Below are 24108 nucleotides of genomic sequence, written 5' to 3'. Positions count from 1 at the left end.
GCAGTATTACAGCTAAACACAGGTGCGGCCTGAGTACATGCCGAGCACCTCACAATGAAACAAAACGACAGAAGTCTGCTCTCTTAATCGAGCGGACTCCTTGTCCTTCAGGGGGGGCACGAATGCCGAGCATCCCCGTCGTAAACAAGTACCATGACGGCAGAACACCCTGCTTGCGAGGGGACCGTTCACGCCATGAGAATCAGAACTCAGCACAATGAGGCCTGAGACTCACCCTCGCCAGGAACTTGCCCCCGGCCATTGACCATAGTTCCATACACTTGGCGATCAATACATCGTAAACGAGCGGACCTCCTAACTAACAAAGATACGAGCAAAAACTAAAAACAACAACAGTACTTTATTCATTATCCACGAAAGTTACATAATACATGCATTAAACAAAAGAAAAACACATCATTCTTCCCGATGCGCGAACTCCTCCGAGTGAAGGTTCTGATACCAGTCCTCATCCCACTCCGTCTCAGAGCCGTCAGCATTGGTCACGACCCTCACACCGGAAGACTGAACCTGCGCGTCCGGACTGCGAGCCCCTTGAGAGCGGGAAGCAGACCCAGCGGAGACCTTCTTCTTCTTCTCCTTCACCTCTTTGACTCCACGAGAGCATGAGACTGTGGAAACCCTCTTCCCCTTTGCGTAAAAATGAAGAAAAAGAGGCCCATAAGACCTCCTTTTATAGGAATTAGGAAAGGGAACAGAGACGTTTGGGAAATAGACAAAGCATTAAAAGGTGAGACCCTTGGAAACCAGTGACACGCCGTCCAAGGAGTCAAAGCGCGTGCGCACAAACTTCGAGAAACGAACATAGCAAATAAAAGCATTAAAAATAAAGTACGTTCAAATTAAAATCGAGCAGGCAGCCTGAAAATGTGCCCAACTAACGGCCACTAAGGCCGAGTCGGTGATATCCTTACAAACCAAAAACGGGGGGCATCCCCCCCGGTACATCACAACAAAATAACAAATGGCACGTAGGCCATAAACTTAACATAATAAAACTTCATACACCTTCTTCCATCCATGCCTCCTTTGTCTTCTAGGTTGCTGGCTCTTCCCCGAAATTTGGAGAGACGATCTGGTCACCTTTCACACGATGATAAGGCCCGGCGCCCTCGGTCACCAAATCCACCCCCGGGTTCTTCAATTTAAGCTGGGTCACGGTGGAGTTGTAGGTGTCCTCGGTGGCAGCAACACAGTCACCTCCCAGGACTCGTATGTACTGAATCAAATTCGCCCGGTTCAAGAGGGCTTTCTCCTCCTCCGTCTCATCCTCAGCTGGAGCCTGAGATCGGCGCAGAGAAGCCTCCTTCACCGAAGAGGACATCATCACTCCATACAAAGTCCGGTAGAGCAAAGTATATTTCCCCTGCACGTCAGCTAGAGCATCTTCCTTAACAGCCAGCCGACCCTTCACGGCCTCTAGCTCCTCACCCTGTTCCTTCAGCTCCTGATCCCGCATCTCCAGAGAAGATTCCTTGCTCCTGACATCCTCCTCAAGCCTCCTCGTAGCCTCCACAGACAAGGGCGCCGAATGGTCATACAGAGCAGCCAGCTCGAGGACCCTGACCACAGCAGTGGCATCCTGCACCAAAAACCGCTGACAAACAGACGGATCTAGGCCTTCAATATGAAGAGACTCTGCCCAAGAAATAGTCAGAGAAGGCCCTCATCAATCCCACTGGCCAACAGGTCCTTAATACTAATAACGCCCGACTCCGTAATGGGATCCCCGCTATCATCAACCACAGGCCACCTCGATCGATCCAGCTTCGTGACCGGTGGGAGACCCTGCACAAATTTATGGAGAATAGCATAATCAGCCCGAGCATCCTCGTCCAGATCCGATACCCTAGTGATTTATTGATTGGTCCCGTACACAAGAACCTGAACATTTAAGGTTGGTCTCGGGAGACCCTGCAGAAGAACCTGAACTTCCTCCTCCGAGAAATAACAGGTTCTCCTATGTCGTTAAGGACCGGGCGACCATGCACATTTAAGGTTGGCACCCGGGCAAAGACACTGTCACGGACCTCCCGAGACTGGGGATGAATGAGATAGAAACGCGACTTATAGTTTTTCAAAGAGTCCGAATAAGACTTGAAGATCTTCTTGGACTGTTTCAGGGACACCCACCCGAAACGGCCATCAACTACCTTCCGTTGCACACAGAAGATATAGAAGAACAAGGGAATAATTATCGCTATCTTCAAGTATAAGCAGGTCAGCTCAAATGCCCGGATAAACGGGATCGCGTTGGGATGGAGTTTCCTGGGAGCCACCTCCAGGTGGTTAAAAACGGCCATCTGAAATTCAGTAAAAGGCACACGAAATCCCATCTCCCTGAAGACCACCTCATACATCGGAATCAAATCAGGGGAATATGCATCACAAATACGATCCTCCTTTGCGGGGATAAGCACAGACCACTCGTTCTTGGTCGCATCCCCCGCAGGATCTACATGACCCCCAATCTCCAAGAAAATATCTGAACTGTCCTCTACAAAAATGCTCTCGATGTCGAGCGCCTCCTGCAGCACCCAAAACTCTAGAGGCACCCCCCGCTGAGCCGGGGGAGTCGCAGACGATGAGCCCGACGTAGAAGGGCGTCCTGGATCGACCATACTCACCTGAAAAACTGGGGAGAATAGTGAATTCGACAGTACAATCAAATCCACCCTTCCACCACCGTTCAGAGTGAAAGGGCGCACCAACAATCTGGGGACGACGCGACCCCCAACCATATCCTTCCCGAGGAAAAGGCCGTAGAGCAGAAGGTGACTCGCACCAAAGGGAAGATTGAACATCCATGCTACGTCAGGGTAGTACACTTTCAAAGGAAAAACCTAAAAATAAACTAAAGGGTGATCAAAACCCCCAATAACAATCAAGCAAATCAAAAACTAAAATCGAAACTGACAGTCTAGTCATTCACAGCCGTCAGCGGCGGAGAAGCTAACCAACTCCACCGTCTACCACCAACAAGCCTTCAAACTCTCTCCCAAATTCGTCTTAAAAACCCTATCCTAACCGCATGCATACAATTTCTAAACAATCAAAACATAAAAAACTAAAAACGAAAGGAAAAAGAGAACTTACAAGCAAGATTCTGGAAGGGAGAACAAATAATTGGTGATGAAACACTGTGGCGGAGCACACGATCGAGGATAGGGGGAGAGAAAGTGAAGAGAACAAATTTGAAAAGTTTGGGGGAAATGACAACCCCTGGTATTTATAAACGCCTAAGGACGTCACGTGCGCCGCACACGACCTTTGGCATCAGAGTGCCTTGCAGGTACAACCACCTTTTTTCCCTTCAACCGCTCCGGATATCAAGCTTCACCGTTGCTGGCCATCTGATCTGCTCGGTCTGGATTTCAAGCTTCACCGTTGCTGGCCATCTGATCTGCTCGGTAAGATCAGGTTCCTTAATGTAATTTTCTTCCCTTATAATTGCTTGTTAAAAATGTTTAATGTTAGTTAGGAAAGCATGAGCGTCACTTAACAATTTTAGTTGTTATTGACGTGTCAAGTAAAATGTTTAATGTTGTGGTTGTTATTGTTGTTGAAATTTAATGTTTAACAATTCTATTGAATTTGTTTTTTATTCTTGTTGAAATTTAATGTTTAACAATTTTATTTACTTTATTTTTGTTATTATTGTTGTTATTGAAATTCAATGTTTGACGGTTTATTGATTTTGTGTTTTTGTTGTTATTGTTATTGTTGTTGATGAGGAAGAAAGTGGCGTCCTTTTCAATTTCAAATTCATTATGAGCTCCATTTTTTTTCCCGATTGACAATTAATTCGTGAGAGAAAAAATGACACACTTTCTATGATATTCTCATTTTCTCACCCACCAAACTGATGTAAATATATTTTCCAATTAAAATAAAATTACTGATTCGTAATAGTGAGAATTGCATTTTTTATATGTGATTTATAAGTTAAAGAAAACTAATTTAAATATTCAAAATTAATTATATAGATGAGCTTTTTATTTTTAATTTTAATTTTTAAATTATTTTTATTTAATAAACTAATTACATTATCCTCTATAATTTACTACTCCTTTAGTTCCACTTGTAAAATAGTCATATTATATATATATATATATATATATATATATATATATATATATATATATATATATATATATATATATATATATATATATATATATATATATATATATATATATATATATATTCTTACAAAAATAATAAAGTATAAATTTGACAAAGATAAATACAAAATTGAAATATTCATATATATTTTAATTATTAATAATATATTTAACTAAAGTTTGACAGCAAGTTTCCTCTTTAACTTTTAAAAAAACAATTACCGGATATTAAGCTAGACTAAAGATATTCAACAAAGAAAATACATAAATATTATTAATTATTTAAAGGAATTTTTAATTTAGAAAAAGAAAAAAATTATTTGAATTTAATTTAATTGATTTGAAAATAATTACACTTTTAATAAAAATAAAACGAATGCAATAAAATAAATTAAAGAAAGAAGAAACAAAGTTTAGATTTAATGTTTAATTGATATATATGACCAGCTTAAAATAACTATTCATAGGTGTGTGAGTGTGTGACTTTGAAAATATTTTTAATTTTATAAGAGATTTATTAGGCTAGTTTGGAAGAAAGAGTCGACATTAATTATCTATTTAAATTTGAATTAAAAAAAGATCTATATAAATTTTTATTTTAGGCATAATTTATTCTTTTAAAAATGAAAAAAAAATCGAATTCCCACCCGCCCATAATATCTTGCTATCAATTAAATTGACTTATCAAAATTTAATTAAAAAGTTCTTATAAAATTAAGAGAAATTTTCAATCCACTTAAAATTTTTATCCACTAGGTGAAATTTCAATTATGTCCTTTGTTTTTTTGTAACTGCACATTCTGAAGTATATTTTTTTTAAAAAAAATTATTTTTTTAGGTGTATCTACGGAAGCATTTTAAACTAGTGTTTGTTGGCGAAAAATACAAATAAATTCAATTCAGGGATTGTTCCGTAGGTACATCTATAGAATGGCTTGGCGCCAGAATATTCCGTAGATATACCTACGGAAGCATTTGATATAGTTTGAATCAGTATGATCACTCCCCCATTGTCTCATTTCTTCTTCAACATTCACTCTCTCCACCCTAAAAAACCATACTTCATCAATATCATTTTTCACTCCAAAGCTTCAACTTTTTGGTGCAACAAATCAAAGGGAGCAAGAGAAGACTCAATTTCAGGTAAATAGTCATCTTTATCCACTGTATTGTCCACATTATGCTTGAATTTTCTGCAAAAAAAATTTACGTTGCTTCCGTAGGTACATCTACCAGTAGATTTAGCTGGCGATATTTCTTTTGATGTATTTTCTAGTTTCAAAGTATAATTTATGCACTCCTTAACATTGTAATATAATCATTTTTTGTCAAGTATTAGTTTATGTCTTCATGTGTTTTCATTCAACTACTACTGTATTATCCTGTTTTGTTAAAAAAATAGCATGGAAACTTTCATAGATGCATCTATGGAAGACTCTAATTTTAAAATTTATGGTTTTTTTTCATAGATACACTTACAGAAGCAAAATATCTAAGATACTTCCGTGGATATACCTACGGAACTTTCTGTGACAGAAAATGTATGGTCCATATGCACAAAGGTTTTCTATAAGTAAGGGTTTCTAGTTACACACAAACACAAAAAAATTTCAAGAAGATTAGTTCATGGCATCTCTTAGGCCATCATCATGGCAGCGATTATCATCCAAGCGACCTGTTAGAACAAGATTTGTTCTGATCAATATTCTTAGTTTTGATGATAATATTATATATGAATTTTGTATAAGACAATGTGGTACTCCAATCCTATGCATTTTCCATTTCAGGAAATATATTAAGAGTATGCACAATTCAGCGCTAGAAGCACTGACTCACAAGGTTCAAGAATGCAACATCAGAACATGCTCTCGCAAGACATCAGAAGATAGTCAAGCAAAATCAGAGCATGGTCCATGAAGCATCAGAAGAACATGAGATCAGAAGCAGAAGCACTGAAGTTATTATGGTATCACGCTCAAGCACTTCAAAGTCAGAAGACAAGAAGATGCTCTGCACCAAGCTGTTTGACTCTGATAATTCAAACGTTGTATTCTACAAACATCAGATCAGAAGCAAGTACAAGATGACAGGCTACGTTGACTGACAAAAGCAACGTTAGAAGCTACAAAAGGCAAAGTCAGTAGAAGCAGCAAAAGCAAGGCTCGAGGTAGTTGACAAATGAGTGAAACATTAAATGCAGAGCTGTACGAAACACACAACGCATTAAATGCTCCCAACGGTCATCTTCTCAAAAATGCCTATAAATATGAAGTTCTGATCAGAAGCACATAAGGAACTACTCTTGCAAAATACTGAAACGCTGCTGAATTCATTACTTACGAACTTCATCTTCAACCTCACTTTACTTGTAATATCTTAGTGAGATTTAAGCTTAGAACTTAAGAGAAATATCACAATTGTGATTATAGCTTTCTAAGAAGCATTTCAATTCTCTTGTAAACTTTTATTTTTACATTGATTTGTAAAAGGTTCCTAGAGTGATCATTGAGATCAGTAGACTCTAGAAGACTTAGAAGTTTCTAAGTGGTGGATTCCTAGAGTGATCAAGTTGTGATCAGAATACTCTAGAAGACTTAGAGGGTATCTAAATGGAAAACCATTGTAATCAAGATTGATTAGTGGATTAAATCCTCAGTTGAGGTAAATCACTCTAATGGGGTGTATTGGAGTAGTTTCGTTAACAACGAACCAGGATAAAAATAATTGTGTAAATTGTTTTTGTCTTAAGAGTTTTTAAAGTCACACTTATTCAACCCCCCCTTTCTAAGTGTTTTTCTATCCTTCACGACCCGCTCTTGAACTAATTATTTTCAAAAGGGACGGGCATGTTGTTTTTCTTCTCTCAAACCCCCGATTCAGATGAAATTTTTGGCGAAGTCATCAGAAGGATTCAGAGGTTTAGAACAAAGACCTCACATGATACCGGAGAAACATAACATTGGTGGGATGAAGTGGAAAACGACATTGATGTCATTCAAATGACGCATGGATCAGATGAAATTGTTTTGATTGTTGTAATTTCTTAGATGTAGTATTTAATTTTTTGTTTGAAATTTCAATGTAATCCCAATTTTAATCAATGAATGTTTCTTTTATTATTGGTTTTTTGGTTTTTTGGTTTTCTGATTATGGATTTGTCTGTATGTGTACCTACGGAGTGTTCCGTATGTGCATCTACGAAATATGTTCACGCAAATGTAAAAAAGATGCTTCCAGAGATACATATATGAAAACAAAATAGTAATTTTGTCAAATCAGTGGTGCGTGAGAGATTTAAGGAGTGTGGTTAGAAATTCTCAAAAATTAAAGACATAAGAAAATTAAGAAGTGAAACCAAAATATTGTATTGGCCGTCAGATATTGTTTCAGTCAAATACGGACTCGCATTAAAAAAATATATCTTAAATCATTTTCTTGCTATGATAACACTTCTCAAATGTTTTTATTTTGGCTAAATTACCTCCATGGTCCGTTAAGTTATTTAATTGTAACAAGTTAGTCCTTTATGTTATTTTTGCTACGTATGAGTCCTTTATGTTAACTAACGCCTGCACCGTTGATCTTTTTTCCCAAATCCTTTCCAAAAACGCTGAAGTGACACTAATGATACTGATATGTCATTTAACATAGGTCAGAGACCATCATAGAATAATATAATAAATTTTCAGAATTTTTTAGTGCATAAAAGTATTTTTAAACTAATTAAAATGCACGCAAAAGAATAAATAAAAGAGATATAATAAAACAAAAAATAAAATTCTCATAAAATTACACGAAGTGTAAAATGAGAAGAAATATTTTTATGAATTTTTTCATAATTGTTTGACCAAAAACGGATTTAATATGAATTTTAGAAGTTAAAATAAAATTAATAGAACAAAATAAAGCAGGAAAAATGTCAACAGTGAAGACGTTAGTTAACATAAATGACCCACATGTAGCGAAAAAATATAAAAGATTAACTTGTTACAATTAAAATAATTTAAAGGACACAAGAGGTAATTTAGCCTTTTATTTTTATAATCAATATTGAATTCAGAGAGTACAAACAAAGGGGTACTCAAATCCCTCTGTATAATTGTTAATTGTAACTAATTACATATAATTTTAACGATATTTAGTCCATTCTCAAATGGTTAGAGTTAATAGATCAATAACAATGAAAATTATGAATAAACTAAAAATATGAAATTTCAAACAAATAACACAAATTCATATTAATAGTATAAAATGGAAAACAAAACCTTTTGGGTGCATCTGATTCAGTTTTTGGTTTAAAATAAATTTATACTTTTAAATAAAAAAAATCAAATGAAAATTGATTTAAATGATTTTATTAAAATGTTATTATGAATACTTTTATCATTTTATCATAATATTTTTAAACTAAAAATAAAAAATAAATCACTTAAATTTGAAGATATTTCAAATAAAAGAAAAAATATATATATTTTTAAAGTAAAAATAAAGGATCATATATTGTATATAAACAATCTATTAAAATAAAAAAGAAAATAAACAAGATTAAGAGGATGATTCTATCGAAACTGACTTTAAATTATCTCTTCATTAGATGATGAAGAAGAAATAAAACTATTTTATTAACCCAAAATCTCATTATATTGATAAATTATTGTCACATTGGGTTCTAAATGGACTCAAATACAACATTTATTCAGAGAGAAAACAATGTATTACATGGGTATTTAATGATCCCAAGAATAACAATCCGATTTCTGCGGAGATATAACCTTACATGGCCCTGATTGTGTAATATACCAATTGCAAGAAAAAGGACCATCTCTCTCCACCCAGTATATTAAAAAATCATCATGTGTTTCACCCTTCCATTGAAATCTACAGTAGTAAGACTTTCCACTATATTCATAACTTCTGAGCCAACTAAAAGTAGCGCCAGGTTTAAGAACATGAACTCCAAGATCATAAGTCCGAGGTCCTGCCGATTTGCAATGAAGGGTTAAATCTAAGTTTCCTTTCAAAGAGTTAGTAACATTCAAACGTATTTCAGTTCCAACAATATCATCAACGCATAACAACATCAACACACACAATAACATCAACTTTTGGATAAAATGAGACATTGTACTTTCAAATGTAATTATTCTTATGCAACTGAATAGACAAAGGTTAAAATCATGGTTGAAAGAGATTCATATATTTATAGGAGGTTTTATGTATAAAGAAGTTAAATGTATTAATATTTATTTATTAAATCTAATATAAAATTTATAAAGTATCTTTAAAAAAGTTGTAGAATAAAAAATAAAAGACATGATTTTAAATCTAATCTTATCATATAAGTTTATATATAATAAAAAATAAACTCTTATCGCTTTTTACACTTTATGGAATATAAAATAAATAAAACCATTTATTTTAAATCTTCTTAAAGTAATAAAAGGTGCTATTTTTTTTAGAATTATTTTATCCACCCTCTGTCTTTTTGGTGACCCCTGGTGAAAACCCCAAAATGTCTCTTGTTTCGGAAATGCATTTTCGAAGTGCAAAAAAATGTTGTTTTCGGAGATGCATCTCGGAAAATGCCTTTTTCTTCTTTAAAATTTGTCTTATTTCGGAAATGCATTTCCGAAAACAGGATTTCAGAAGTGCATTTCCGAAATACTGCGTGTTTTGCAGATTAAGAAAAACAGCCCTTCCCCCCAATTCATTTACCCTAAATCAATTTCAAACTCAACCTCAAAGAGATTTTCTGCAAACCAACTTCCAAGGCTACATTAAAGGCTCCATCTACTTGCTCTACTACATTCAAAAGCTTCTCAATCACTTCAATTTGTAAGTTTCTTAATCTTTAGATCCATGATTGAAATGCATGTTAGGATTGTTAAAAATTACAAAAATGATATAGGGGTAGGTTGTTAGTAGTATTTAGGTTGTTTAGAAGCATTATAACATGTTTGAACTATTGATTTTGGGGTCTGCCATGAAAGCTGCAGAAATGGAGTTCGCAGGGGTGTTTCAGAAGTTCATTTCCTAAAACATCTCCCTCACCAGTTTCGAAAATGAACTTCCGAAATGTGTCCAGAATTGGGTTTTTTTTATTTTTTTAATTGTTTCGAATTTTAATGGATTTCAATTGTTTCAGGAATATGGTAGGAAACCCAACATGTATCAGATAGGGGAGAGAGACACAAACAGCGTCGGCTAGACGCGAGTGTGCGGCGCAGCTTGCATCGACGCGGAGACGGGGTGGAGTATGAGCACCCGTACATACTGATGAGCCCGGTTCCTCGTATGGATCGAGGAGTCGGCTGGCTAGGGTATCTTCTTCCCGTCAGGAGGAGGTACGAGAGGAGGAGGAGGCAGTTAGATACCAGGAGGCTGAGGAGGAGGTACCGAATGTTAACCCTCCGCACGGGGAGGAGGAGGAGGAGGGCTACCCGGGAGATCCTAGTGACACGTCCGTGCTGATTTTCTACCACGAGCACGTCGCTCGACGTGTCTTGGAGGGAGAGGTATTTTTTATAATTTATCCGACTTTATTATTTTAATCGTTTTTTATTTAGCTTTTTATTCCTTTTTAATAATTAACAATGTTTTTTGATTTTGTTTTTGTTGTAACAGGAAAGGGTGACTTTAAAAATGGTGAACCACATGCAGAAGATTTTTGGTCTCTTTAAACCAGCGGCGCAGTGGTTTAATGATGCGGTGACTGCTTCCGGGCTTGGTCGGTTGTGCATGACCGGGTATACCACCAGGGCCGGCCGATACGTTCTCTAAAGGGGAACAATGCAGTGGGACCATATCGTGGGTACCTCGACCGCATAGCTCACGATGACATCCGTTGGAGGCCATTCAGTGACAACACTGCTGTTGTCGACTTTGACCGCAACTCGTTATATTGTGGCTGGTTGGCATGCGGGACCAACACCATGGTGAGGTATCTCCCTGAGCGGTGCATGCGACAATTTGGATTTGTGCAGATGATACACATGTCACCTTTTGAGGCTGCTCCCGACACAGTTACCCGAGTGGAGCTCACTGGCATATTTGCGGATTGGGAGGGTCATGTGGTCCCAGAGGAGTATCGTCACATGCAGGTCACCCAGGACTGGCACAGTGTGGAAGGGTATGTCACATGGTTCTATCGGGCGTCACATCCTCTAATGACACCCGACGCTCCCGGCGCTCCTAGGCCAGCATACGAGGAGGTCCTTGAGAACCAGCAGGCCGAGGATGACCATGCCATTGATCTCCTGCCGATCTGCCAGCGGATAGAGTTGCTTGGGCGGGACGCGTTGGAGCGATGTATCATTGATCAGGGCGGTCCAAAGGCAGTTTCCGTGGTGGAGAGGATGGTCGGTGATGCGGGCCATGCGGCGACATATAGGAGGCAGAGGAGGTCCCAGGGAGTGAGGGTTAGGCATACCCAGTAGGGGTTCGGGTTTATTTTTCTTGTATTTGGCTTGTATTTCACACACTATTACTCGTTTTGTATATATTATTCGGATTTTATTTATTATATTAGTATTTTATGTTGATATGTCGTTTATTTTGTTCGGCGTTTTTGTTTAATTAAAAATACGGGACTGTTAAGAAAAACATAAAAAAAAGAGAATTTAAGCATAATTCAGAAATGCACTTCCGAAAATCCCCAAAAACTGTGAAAAAGGTGTTTTCGAAAGTGCGTCTCTGAAAATACCCCTATTTGGTGTTTTCGGAAGTACACTTCCGAAGTCTGGAAAAATTTAGAAAAAAAATACTTCGGAGATGCACTCCGAAGCAGGGGCAAGTTGGGGCTTTCGCTGGGGGTCACCCCCATAGGGAGCTGGATGAAGAAATGTTCATTTTTTTAGTAACAAGATCATAATACTAGCCAAGTGCTATGGTTTCCACTAAGAATCAAATTTGGTATTTTCTGAACTTTCATTTTCAACAGGAGTTTGTTTATCACTCGAGCCCAATTGTTTAGTTAGATGCTACTTAAATATCTCAATATCAAGACTAATAATGATCTATGAACATAATTAATAATTTGAGTCGACAATTAAATTGTTGTAATTCCTTCCTGAACCAAATGTGTTTTATATAAAAAAAACTAAATTTACTAACTAAATAAATTGAACTGAAATTATTTATTATTCAACTTATTAAATTTACGAGTCAATTCGATTATATATATAAGTAATATTTTAAATTAGACTTTATTTATTAAATGTGTAAAGAAATTAAATGAATTAAAATTTACTTATTAAATGTAATATAAAATTTATAAAGTATTTTTAATAAAGTTGTAGAATAAAAAACAAAAGTCATGATTTTAATTTTTTTCTGACTGAGTCATGTTTAAATCTAATCCTACCACTTTATTGGAATATAAGATAATTGGTTAAATATAGTTACAATACTCATAAAATTATAACATTCAATTTTAATCATTAAATTTTTTTTTTTAAAAAAAAATAGTAGTCTAAAATTTTTCCTCTAACAATTTTGATCTATGTCGTGTATTTGATCTATCAGAAACTAATCATGGCATATCACATTTTACTCCAGATCATTTAACGTCAACGTTAAGTATGACTATACAAAGTTGGTTTAACTCATTCTTGTTCATGTCATTCCTCACACCATCGCAATACCAGCTATGGTTTAACTCATTCTTGTTCATGCATAAACACAGTGTATGTGCCTGCTAAGATAGTAAAAAATAATCTAAACTTTTAACCTTTCACTGCCCCAACTACAATTGGACTCCTAACATAGTGTTTACCATCTTCCCAACTTAACCCTCCAAACACAGTAGCCAAACCTGATCTAGTAACTTCAACTGTCAACTTAAAGCTCTTCTATTCACCAATCTTGTCAAATTCCAATTTCTTAGGATTCACAGATATGGAAACTCCTACTGTTGCATTGCACGAACCTTTGCAGTGTATGTGCCTGCTGGACCAACATTTTTCACCTTCCTACTCAAAGATTTCTGCTTCTGTAACGCCTTCACCATGATCATGTGATCCCAAGTACACTATGTAACACTTTTTCTCTGCCAATAAAGATGATTGTAACAGGAAAAGAAGAATAATGGTGAAGAATAAGAAGTAAAGTGAATTATTTTTTGCAGACCACATTATGTTTTGAATCACGAAAGAAAAGAAAAAGTATAGGTGAGAAAAGTGAGGAATTGAGTGGAAAAAGCTCTGTTATATTTATAGAGAAATGCTTGTTTTCATAAAAGATTATTTCCGGACAACTTCGCGAGTGGCAATATAAACAAATGTATACTGCGTGCTCTTTTTTTAGTTAAAATCTCCATATTAAAACTTTATGCTTTTAATATTTAGTAACAAATTATGGAAGTGTATTTTTTTAGAATTTTATATTTAGAGGGATGGATTAGAATTAGATAGAGGTACATGAAGGCAATTGATTATGCAGATTATTGAAATTTATTTTTAACGTTTTTTAGATTACTATTTTTCTAGAAAAAGTAAAAAGTAAAACACACATGGAAAAGAAAATAACTTTTGACTTTGGGCAGAGTGAAAGGATTTTGAGAAAACAATAATAATTTACTTTGAAAAGTGAACACAACTATGAATGTCAACAAAAGTCCAATTCTTGCTAATCCTTCCGTGCTTCACAAAATTTGGCCTTTCCAGTTCTGGATCATCTCCAGTAATTACGTCAACCTTTGGATGAACAGGATTGATAAAGCCTCCACTATGGAACACTTCCTTGAACAGGCGAAAAGAAGACTTTGGCTTTGCAGCTTTAACATTCTGGTAATAAAATTCAAGACTAACTCTGATCTCATTTTTTGGAAGATCGATAACTTGATCCCAAACATCAAACAGCCCTCGCTGCACCACCTGTTGTGCATCTTGTTAGAACAAGATTTGTTCTGATCAATATTCTTGTTTTGATGATAACATTATATATGAATTTTGTATAAGACAATGTGGTACTCTAATCCTTTACATTTTCCATTTCAGGAAATACATAAAGAGTATGCACAATTCAGCGCTCAGAAGCACTGACTCAGAAGGTTCTGGATGACTACATCAGAACATGCTCTGGCAAGACATCAGAAGATGGTCAAGCAGAATCAGAACATGGACTATGAAGCATCAGAAGAACATGAAGTCAGAAGCAGAAGCACTGAAGTTCTGAACGGTATCACGCTCAAGCTCTTCAAAGTCAGAAGACAAGAAGATGCTCTTCACCAAGCTGAATGGATCTGATATTCAAACGTTATATTCACAAATCTGAGTTCAGAAGCAAGTACAAGATGACAGGCTGTTAAGTTTAATCTCTGACTGACAAAAGGAACGTTAGAAGCTACAAAAGGCAAAGTCAGTAAAAGCAGCAAAAGCATGGCTTGAGATAGTTGACAAAAGAGTGAAACATTAAATGTAAAGCTGTACTATTCACGCAATGCATTAAATGCAACCCAACGATCATCTTCTCAAACGCCTATAAATATGGAAGTACTGATCAGAAGCAGTAATCCAACTCTTGAAAAATACTGAAATGCTGTCAAATTCAAAGTTCACGAACTTCATCTTCAACCTCACAAACTCTTGTAATATTTAGTGAGTGTTAAGCTTAGAACTTAAGAGAAATATCACAGTTGTGATTATAGATTTATAAGAAGCCATTCATACTCTTGTAACATTTATTTTACATTGATTGTAAAAGGTTCCTAGAGTGATCAGTGAGATCAGTAGACTCTAGAAGACTTAGAGGTTATCTAAGTGGTGTATTCCTAGAGTGATCAAGTTGTGATCAGTATACTCTAGAATACTTAGAGGTTATCTAAGTGGAAAACCATTGTAATCAGATTGATTAGTGGATTAAATCCTCAGTTGAGGTAAATCACTCTAAGGGGGTGGACTGGAGTAGTTTCGTTAACAACGAATCAGGATAAAAATTATTGTGTTCATTGTTTTTATCTTAAGAGTTTTTAAAGTCACACTTATTCAAACACCCCTTTTCTAAGCGTTTTTCTATCCTTCAATTGGCATCAGAGCGCCGGTTCTAGGTGCAAGCACTTAACCGTGTTAGATAAAAGATTCAGGTAGAAAAACACTAAGTCTCTATGGGTGATCCATCAACTCCTACACATGTTCCTACTGAACAATTCAATGGAAATGGAAACAATGGCTACACTAGACCACCGGTGTTTGATGGTGAAAACTTTGAATACTGGAAAGATAGACTTGAAAGTTACTTTCTTGGTCAAGATGGTGACTTGTGGGATCTAGTTTCGGATGGTTACAGACATCCTATAAATGCTTATGGAGTAAAGATGTCAAGACAAGAAATGAGTGATGATCAAAAGAAACAATTCAAAAATCATCACAAGTCAAGGACTATTTTGCTGAATGCTATTTCTCATGCTGAATATGAGGAGATATCAAACAGAGAAACTGCCCATGACATCTTTGAATCCTTGAAGATGACTCATGAAGGGAATGCCCAAGTCAAGGAGACAAAAGCTCTTGCTTTAATCCAGAAGTATGAAGCTTTCAAGATGGAGGAAGATGAAAACATTGAAGCAATGTTCTCAAGATTCCAGACTCTGACTGCTGGATCATTGCCCTGAGGAGTCATGAAATAGAGTTGGATGCAAATGAACCTCAGAAGAAAGGTAAGTCAATCGCTTTAAAATCAAATAATAAAAAATGCACTAACGCTTTTCAGGCTAAAGAAGAAGATTCTGAAGAGTCAGAATCAGAAGAAGAAGAAGATGAACTCTCCATGATCTCCAGAAGAGTAAACAAACTTCAGAAGTTCAAAAAGGCCTGAAAGAGGAGAATCTTCTGGACACAGAAGATCTGAAAAGAAGAAGGTGACATGCTTTGAGTGCAAGGAGCCAGGTCATTATAAGAATGAGTGCCTAAAGCTTCAGAGGGAAAAGCCCAAGAAGAAGTTCGAAAAGAAGAAAAGCTTGATGGCTACTTGGGATGAATCAGATTCTTCTGACCAAGAATCAGACTCTGAAGATGAGCAGGCAAACATTACGCTGATGGCCACTGTTGATAATGAATCAGAATCTACATCAGACTCAGACTCTGAAGAGGTATTTTTTGAACTATCTAGAGAAGAGTTAGTTTCTAGTCTAACTGAACTTCTAGAACTCAAGGCTCAACTTAGTATCAAATACAAAAAGCTGAAGAAGCTATTTGAATCTGAAACTAAGAAGCTTGAAGTAGAAAATTCTGAACTTAAGGAAAAAGTTTTAAAATTATCCAAAGATGTTGAATCATCTTCTAGTTCAGAAAAGTCTATTCTAAGTATGAACAATATTCTTAAGGAATATGATTTGAGTTTTAGAAAGTTTCTATCTAGAGGTATAGGCAGAAGTCAGCTAGCCTCTATGATATATGCAGTTAGTGGAAACAAGAGAGTTGGCATAGGCTATGAGGGTAAAACACCATACAAACTTGAATCTGTGGATGATATGAAAATCACATACAAACCTCTGTATGATCAACTCAAGTATGGACACTCCCATGATATTAGGCTCACATCACATTCTAAGAGTTTCCACATTACACACACTAAGAAGCATGTTACACATACTAGAAAATATCATGTAACTCAGAATAGGGAATATCATGCTGTTCCTCCTTTTAATTATCATGCTAAACCCAAGTTCAATCAGAACTTGAGGAGAACTAACAAGAAAGGACCCAAGAAATTGTGGGTACCTAAGGAAAAGATTATCCCTGTTGCAGATATCCTTGGCAGCAAAGAAGAAAAAGGAAAACATGTCATGGTACCTGGACTCGGGGTGCTCACGGCACATGACGGGAAAAAGGTCTATGTTCCAAGACCTGGTGCTTAAATCAGCTGGAGAAGTTAAGTTTAGAGGGAACCAGAAGGGCAAGATCATTGGCTCTGGAACCATAAGTTTTTGTAACTCTCCCTCTATAACTAATGTTCCGCTAGTAGATGGATTAGCTCATAACTTATTGTCCATAAGTCAATTAAGTGACAATGGTTATGTCATAATCTTCAATCAAAAGTCTTATAAAGCTATTAGTCAGAAGGATGGCTCAATCCTATTTACAGGCAAGAGAAAGAACAACATTTACAAGATTGATCTTCAAGATCTTAAGAATCAGAAGGTTACTTGCCTTATGTCTGTTAGCGAAGAGCAATGGGTCTGGCACAGAAGATTAGGTCATGCTAGTTTGAGAAAGATTTCTCAGATTAACAAACTTAATATGGTCAGAGGTCTCCCTAATCTGAAATATAAATCAGATGCTCTTTGCAAAGCATGTCAGAAAGGGAAGTTCTCAAAACCTGCATTCAAGTCTAAGAATGTTGTCTCTTCCTCTAGGCCGCTAGAACTTCTGCACATTGATCTTTTTGGCCCAGTCAAAACTGCATCAATCAGAGGGAAGAAATATGGATTAGTCATCGTTGACGACTATAGCAGATGGACGAGGGTAAAGTTCTTGAAACACAAGGATGAGTCTCATACAGTGTTCTTTGATTTCTGCACTCAGATCCAATCTAAGAAAGAGTGTAAAATCATAAAGGTTAGAAGTGATCATGGTGGTGAATTTGAGAACATATTCTTTGAGATTTATTTCAAAGAAAATGGTATTGCCCATGATTTCTCTTGTCCTAGAACTCCATAACAAAATGGATTTGTAGAACGAAAGAATAGGCCAGAATCATGATCAATGAAACCAATATGGCTAAGAATTTCTAGGCAGAAGCAATTAGCACTGCATGTTATATTCAGAATAGAATCTCTATCAGACCTATTCTCAATAAGACTCCTTATGAATTGTGGAAGAACAGAAAGCCCAACATTTCATATTTCCATCCATTTGGATGTGTATGTTATATTCTGAACACTAAAGATCATCTGCATAAGTTTGATTCTAAGGCACAGAAGTGTTTCCTTATTGGATATTCTGAACGCTCAAAAGGCTACAGAGTATACAATACTGAAACATTGGTTGTTGAAGAATCAATCAATATCAGATTTGATGATAAGCTTGGTCTTAAAAAGCCAAAGCAGTTTGAGAATTTTGCATATATAGAAATCTTTATTTCAGACGCTAAAGAACCCATAAGCAAAGTATCAAAAGATCAAGTTGCTGATTCACTAGAGAATCTTAGAATTTCTGAAGAGCCAACTATCAGAAGATCTTCTAGACTCAACTCTGCTCACTTAGAAGATGTTATCATTGGGAAGAAAGAAGATCCTATCAGAACAAGAGCATTCCTTAAGAACAATGCAGAATGTCAATTTGGTCTTGTATCTCTTATTGAGCCAACTTGTGTTGATCAAGCTCTGGAGGATGCTGACTGGATAATTGCAATGCATGAAGAATTTAATCAGTTTACAAGGAATGATGTCTAGGATCTGGTTCCTAGACCAAAAGGATTTGACATCATTGGAACTAAGTGGGTCTTCAGAAACAAGCTAAGCTAAAAAGGAGAAGTTGTAAGAAACAAAGCCAGACTGGTTGCTCTGGGCTATAGTCAGCAAGAAGGTATTGACAATACAGAAACCTTTGCACTAGTGGCCAGTTTATAATCTATTCGCTTATTAATTTCTTTTGCCACTCAACACAACATTACTCTGTATCAGATGGATGTTAAGAGTGCCCTCTTAAATGGTTATATAGATGAGGAAGTATACGTCCACCAACCTCCTGGTTTTGAAGACTCTAAGTCTCTAGAACATGTTTTCAAATTAAAGAAATCATTATATGGCCTGAAGCAAGCTCCCAGAGCTTGGTATGAAAGATTAAGTTCTTTCCTTCTGGATAATGGTTTCACTAGAGGACAAGTGGATACAACTCTCTTCTGTAAAACTTTTAAAAAGGATATTTTAATTTGCCAAATTTATGTTGAAGATATTATATTTGGAACATCTAATGCTACACTTGGAAAGGAGTTTGCTAAGTCTATGCAGGCTGAGTTTGAAATGAGCATGATGGGAGAACTCAAGTATTTTCTTGGGATCCAGATCAATCAAACTTCTGAAGGAACTTATGTTCATTAAATCAACTATGTGAAAGAACTTATAAAGAAGTTTAATCTTTCAGAAAGCAAAGAAGCAAAGACTCATATGCATCCAACGTGTGTTTTAGGTAAGGATGAGGTAAGTAAGAAGGTAGATCAGAAGCTCTACAGAGGTATGATTGGATCTCTTCTATATCTTACTACTTCTAGACCTGATATTTTATTTAGTGTTTGTCTGTGTGCAAGATTCCAAACAGATCCTAGAGAATCTCACTTAACTGTTGTTAAGAGAATTCTGAGGTATCTGAAAGGTACTACTAATGTTGGTTTAGTCTACAGAAGATCTGAAGAATACAACTTAGTAGGATATTGTGATGCTGATTACGCTGGAGATAGAGTGGAAAGGAAAAGTACTTCTGGAAGTTGTCAGTTTCTAGAAAGTCATCTGATCTCTTGGTACAGCAAGAAGCAAGCTACAATTGCCCTTTCTACAACAGAAGCAGAATATGTTGCTGCTGCTGGATGTAGTACAGAGATGCTCTGAATGAAGAGTCAGCTAGAAGATTATTAGATATATGAGAGTAACATTCCTATCTTCTGTGATAATACTTCGGCTATTTGTTTATCTAAGAATCCAATCTTACATTCCAAAGCTAAACATATTGAGATCAAATATCACTTCATTAGGGACTATGTTAAGAAGGGTGTTCTTTCTTTAAACTTTGTGGATACAGAACATCAATGGGATGATATCTTTACAAAACCCCTTGCTGAAGATAGGTTTAAGTTCATTCTGAAGAATATCAGTATGGATTTATGCCCAAAGTGAAAGGATGAGAAGTTCTGATATATGGACTAGATTTGAAATGATTATATATTTTCTTATCAAAAGTTCTAAAAAATCTTGATCAACTAGATATTCTGATTCTGTTATTGCTAACGTTTCATATGTCTAAGTTGATTCAGAATCTCTTTTAAAACAAAACAGCTGTCACCAGCTATTCCAGAAGATGAATACGTGTTCACTCTAAAGGGACAAGCATGCGTGCAGTTGATGAAACACCGCCCTAGGTAACTATGCAAATCATTTCAAATATCACGTTTTACCCCAACGTCATTCAACATTAAATGCTAATTGATTCAAACTCTGTAATCTCTTTCATTCAGAATCTTATTGCATATCATTTCAAATATGTGCCTATATAAACACATCTCTATATCATTTCATCTCTTTCCATTCATCTTCATTGTTCATCGTCTGTGTTTTTTCGTTTCTATCTCTCTCTCTTTTCATAAACCCTAGTTACATACCCAGTAATCTCAGTTGTGTATCAATGGCTTCTTCATCAAATGCTCAACGCAAGGTCTCATCTTCAAAACAAGATCTTCAAAAGAAGAAATCTGCAGACACTCCTTTGAAGACTTGTCTGATTCCTTATGAGGAACTGGAGGTTCTCTGTGAAACTATGGTGGATTTTGAAAATCTTATGACTCATGATTTTAAAATCAAAACTGGAATGCTAGTACAAGGATGGCCAAACTTCTTTGAACGGTTAATTTAACCAGTTTACCCTACTTTGGTTAAGGAATTCTGGACTCATGCCACTGTTACTTCAACTGCTATCATTTCCTTCGTGTTAGGTCATGAAGTTGTTGTGACTGAAAAGCTGGTAAGGAAAATGTACAGTCTTGATGATATAGGTGGAATTACTGGAGCTCTCCCAGGTATAACTGATTGGGAAAAAGTTGACCCAGAGTTGTTCACTTCTTGAATTGCTTCTCCTAACACTACTGATTTGAAGCCTTCCTACAGAGTTTAGTCAAAGATCATTCTGGGATCTATCTACCACAAAAAACAAACAAACTCTACGACCTACGTCAATCAAGATCAGAAGTATGTTTTATTCTGCATTGGAAAAGGCATGAGAGTCAATCTACCTCATATTCTGTTTCAACATCTGAAGACTACTGTTGAAGAATCAAGAGATGAAGAACGTTTGAAGTATCCCAAGCTTAAGAAGAATACTATTCCTTTTGGAAGAATGATATCAGATATTCTGATCTGAGAGTGGTTTGATAGATTCTCTGAGAGCAGCTAGCTCTTCTCCGAATTTGACTGTTACTCGTGGGAGTATTCTAACTGCTCAGTCTCTAAGAAGGATATAATTAATTGAAAAGGTGATCACTCCTCCAAAAGTGTTTCCAGATATTCTGACCAGAAGAACTCTTGTGGTTAGTTTTTCTCATATGTTCAAAGAGGAGCTAGAAAAATATGTTAAACGCTATCTAAAATCCTGTGTTAAAGCACAATGTACTGTTGATCCTGCTTGGATTCGTGGAAGAACTCTTCCATCTCTGGATGAGTTAAGGAAGAAGGATAAGAAGAAGAAAGAGAAGAAGCTGAAAAGAAAGGTCACAAAAGAAGGACCTGATGGTAAGAAAGCAAAGAAGCAGAAGAAATCTTCAGGTATTGTTATCTCTGATTCTGTACCTAATAATACTAATTCTGAACAAATATCAACAGAATCCCTGAAAATACCCAGAACTTCTGAGCAGCTTCAGAAGCTCATAGAGGAAATTGATAATGTAGACACTTCTAGTTTACATTCTACCTCTGACCCATCCCCTCAAAAAAGACCACCTCCTTATGATCTTCCATCATCTTCCACCACTTCTAAAAAAAACCATCCACTACCAACTCTTAACCCCCAACCTCTAAATGTTGTCTTTCCACAAATCCCTTCTGAAAATATATTCTCAACCACATCCATTCCTTCTGCAATCTCACCATTAATTGATTCCTCAACCACCTCCACCGCATATTCTTCATCCTCTCTATCCTCACCTCTGTTTTGTTCTCAAGAGAACCTGAACCCTATTGTATTCTTAACCCTGACTCTCGTTTCACCCATGTCAGAATTAACCCTCCTGAACCCTCTGTTGATATTTGTTGTGAAGTTTTAAAGTATAAGGTCAGAACAGGGTTAGATTCTCTGAAAGCTGCTCATGACTCCAAGATGGATCATGTTGCTGCTGGCAAGTAGTGGAGAATCATTGAGAAGGATATTCAGGTTATTTTTCTGGATATCAAGAAGAGATGCTTGGATAATGCTCCTGGTCCTTCTGGATTCCTTCGGGACTATGAAGAAAGTTACTTCTATCCCATCACCAGCTGGAAACCTTTTGAAGAGAAGAAGTCTGTAGATGAGCTTGAAGAAGTGCATCCTCTGGCTATGGTTGTGTGGAAGCCACAATACAATGTTCTGATTGGCGACTTTCAATCCTTATTCAACTGGCTTAGGGAGAATCCCTCTGTTAAAGAACCAAATATGGTATATCCAGAAGTTGAATATCCACCAGAACCTGTTGCTCCAACATCTCCAGAGAATCTGGCTGAAATACTTCTTGCTCTTGAACATCCAGACGCAGAGAATCCCTCTGCTAAAGCTGCTGTTGAGAATCATCCTGCTGAGAAAATTCCTATTGAGGAAAATCCTGGAGATGTTCTCATGATTGAAGCTAATGCTGAGAATCCTCCTGTTATGGACAATAGCTTTGATACTTCTTCTACTGGACCTTCTGTTTCTATTCTGGTGAACACTATGAAGGCTCTTCAACAGAATCAAGCTGATTTGGCTACTCGTCTGGACAAGCACGAGAATACTCATAATGAGTTCAGATCCTTCATCAAGGATCAGAAGGAAGACACTACTGAGATTAAGAATCTTCTGGCCGTCTTAGCTTCTAGGCTTAGCCAGTCGTAGTCTGTCTTTTGTCTTAGCTTGTTTTCTTGGTTTTTGCATCTGCTTCTATCATTTTGTATCTTCTGATTAATCAATGAAACTTTATCTTCTTCACTCTGTGTGTCTTTTTCATCTGAATCTTTTATGCTTTTTGATGTTATGACAAAAAATGGAAGAAACATGATAACTGAAGTCGATTTATAATATCAGTTGCTGGGATTAAGTCTCAACATTCCTAACATTATTTGTAAGTTCTATGTCTTTGATAGTTTTTTGCAGGAATGAGACATTCTGAAAAAGCTCAACATAAGAAGCAAATACATGGGGAAAAGAAATTCTAAGAAGAAAAATGTTCTGATACATTTAAGAATGCTTTGATAAGAATCAAGTATGATCTGATTCAATTTATTACATAGAGAAATTCAAAGCTCTGAAGCTGTCCTACGGAAGCAAGAAGCAGAAGCTCTGAATGTTCTGAAGTTCTAGTCAAAGTGAAGGTCTCGACTGAAATGGAAAAATACTCAGGGAAGTCTTTTATTTATAAATTCTTCTAGTATTTATTTTAGGGGGAGATTGTTAATATCAGGGGGAGACATATTCACACACTCTGATCATATGCTTATGTTATATCTGTGTTTTGTTTTTGTTCATATGATATTCTGGATACAAATTCATATTAATTATATATGTTTTTGTCATCATCAAAAAGGGGGAGATTGTTAGAAGAAGATTTGTTCTGATCAATATTCTATGTTTTGATGATAACATTATATATGACTTTTGTATAAAAAAATTTGGTACTCTAATCCTTTGCATTTTCCATTTCAGGATATACATAAAGAGTATGCACAAAGCAGCGCTCAGAAGCACTGACTCAGAAGGTTCTGGATGGCTACATCAGAACATCCTCTAGCAAGACATCAGAAGATGGTCAAGCAGAATCAGAACATGAACTATGAAGCATCATAAGAACATGAAGTCAGAAGCAGAAGCACTGAAGCTCTGAATGGTATCACGCTCAAAGCTCTTCAAAGTCAGAAGACAAGAAGATGCTCTGCACAAAGCTGTTGGCTCTGAAATTCAAACGTTGTTATCTACAAATCTGAGTCCAGAAGCAAGTACAAGATGACAGGCTATTAAGTCTAATCTTTGACTAACAAAAGGAACGTTGGAAGCTACAAATGGCAAAGTCAGTAAAAGCAGCAAAAGCATGGCTCGAGGTA

Source organism: Vicia villosa, linkage group LG1, assembly GCF_029867415.1.
Source record: "Vicia villosa cultivar HV-30 ecotype Madison, WI linkage group LG1, Vvil1.0, whole genome shotgun sequence".
In the NCBI taxonomy this organism is placed as follows: Eukaryota; Viridiplantae; Streptophyta; class Magnoliopsida; order Fabales; family Fabaceae; genus Vicia; species Vicia villosa.
This window is presented reverse-complemented; position numbering follows the sequence as displayed.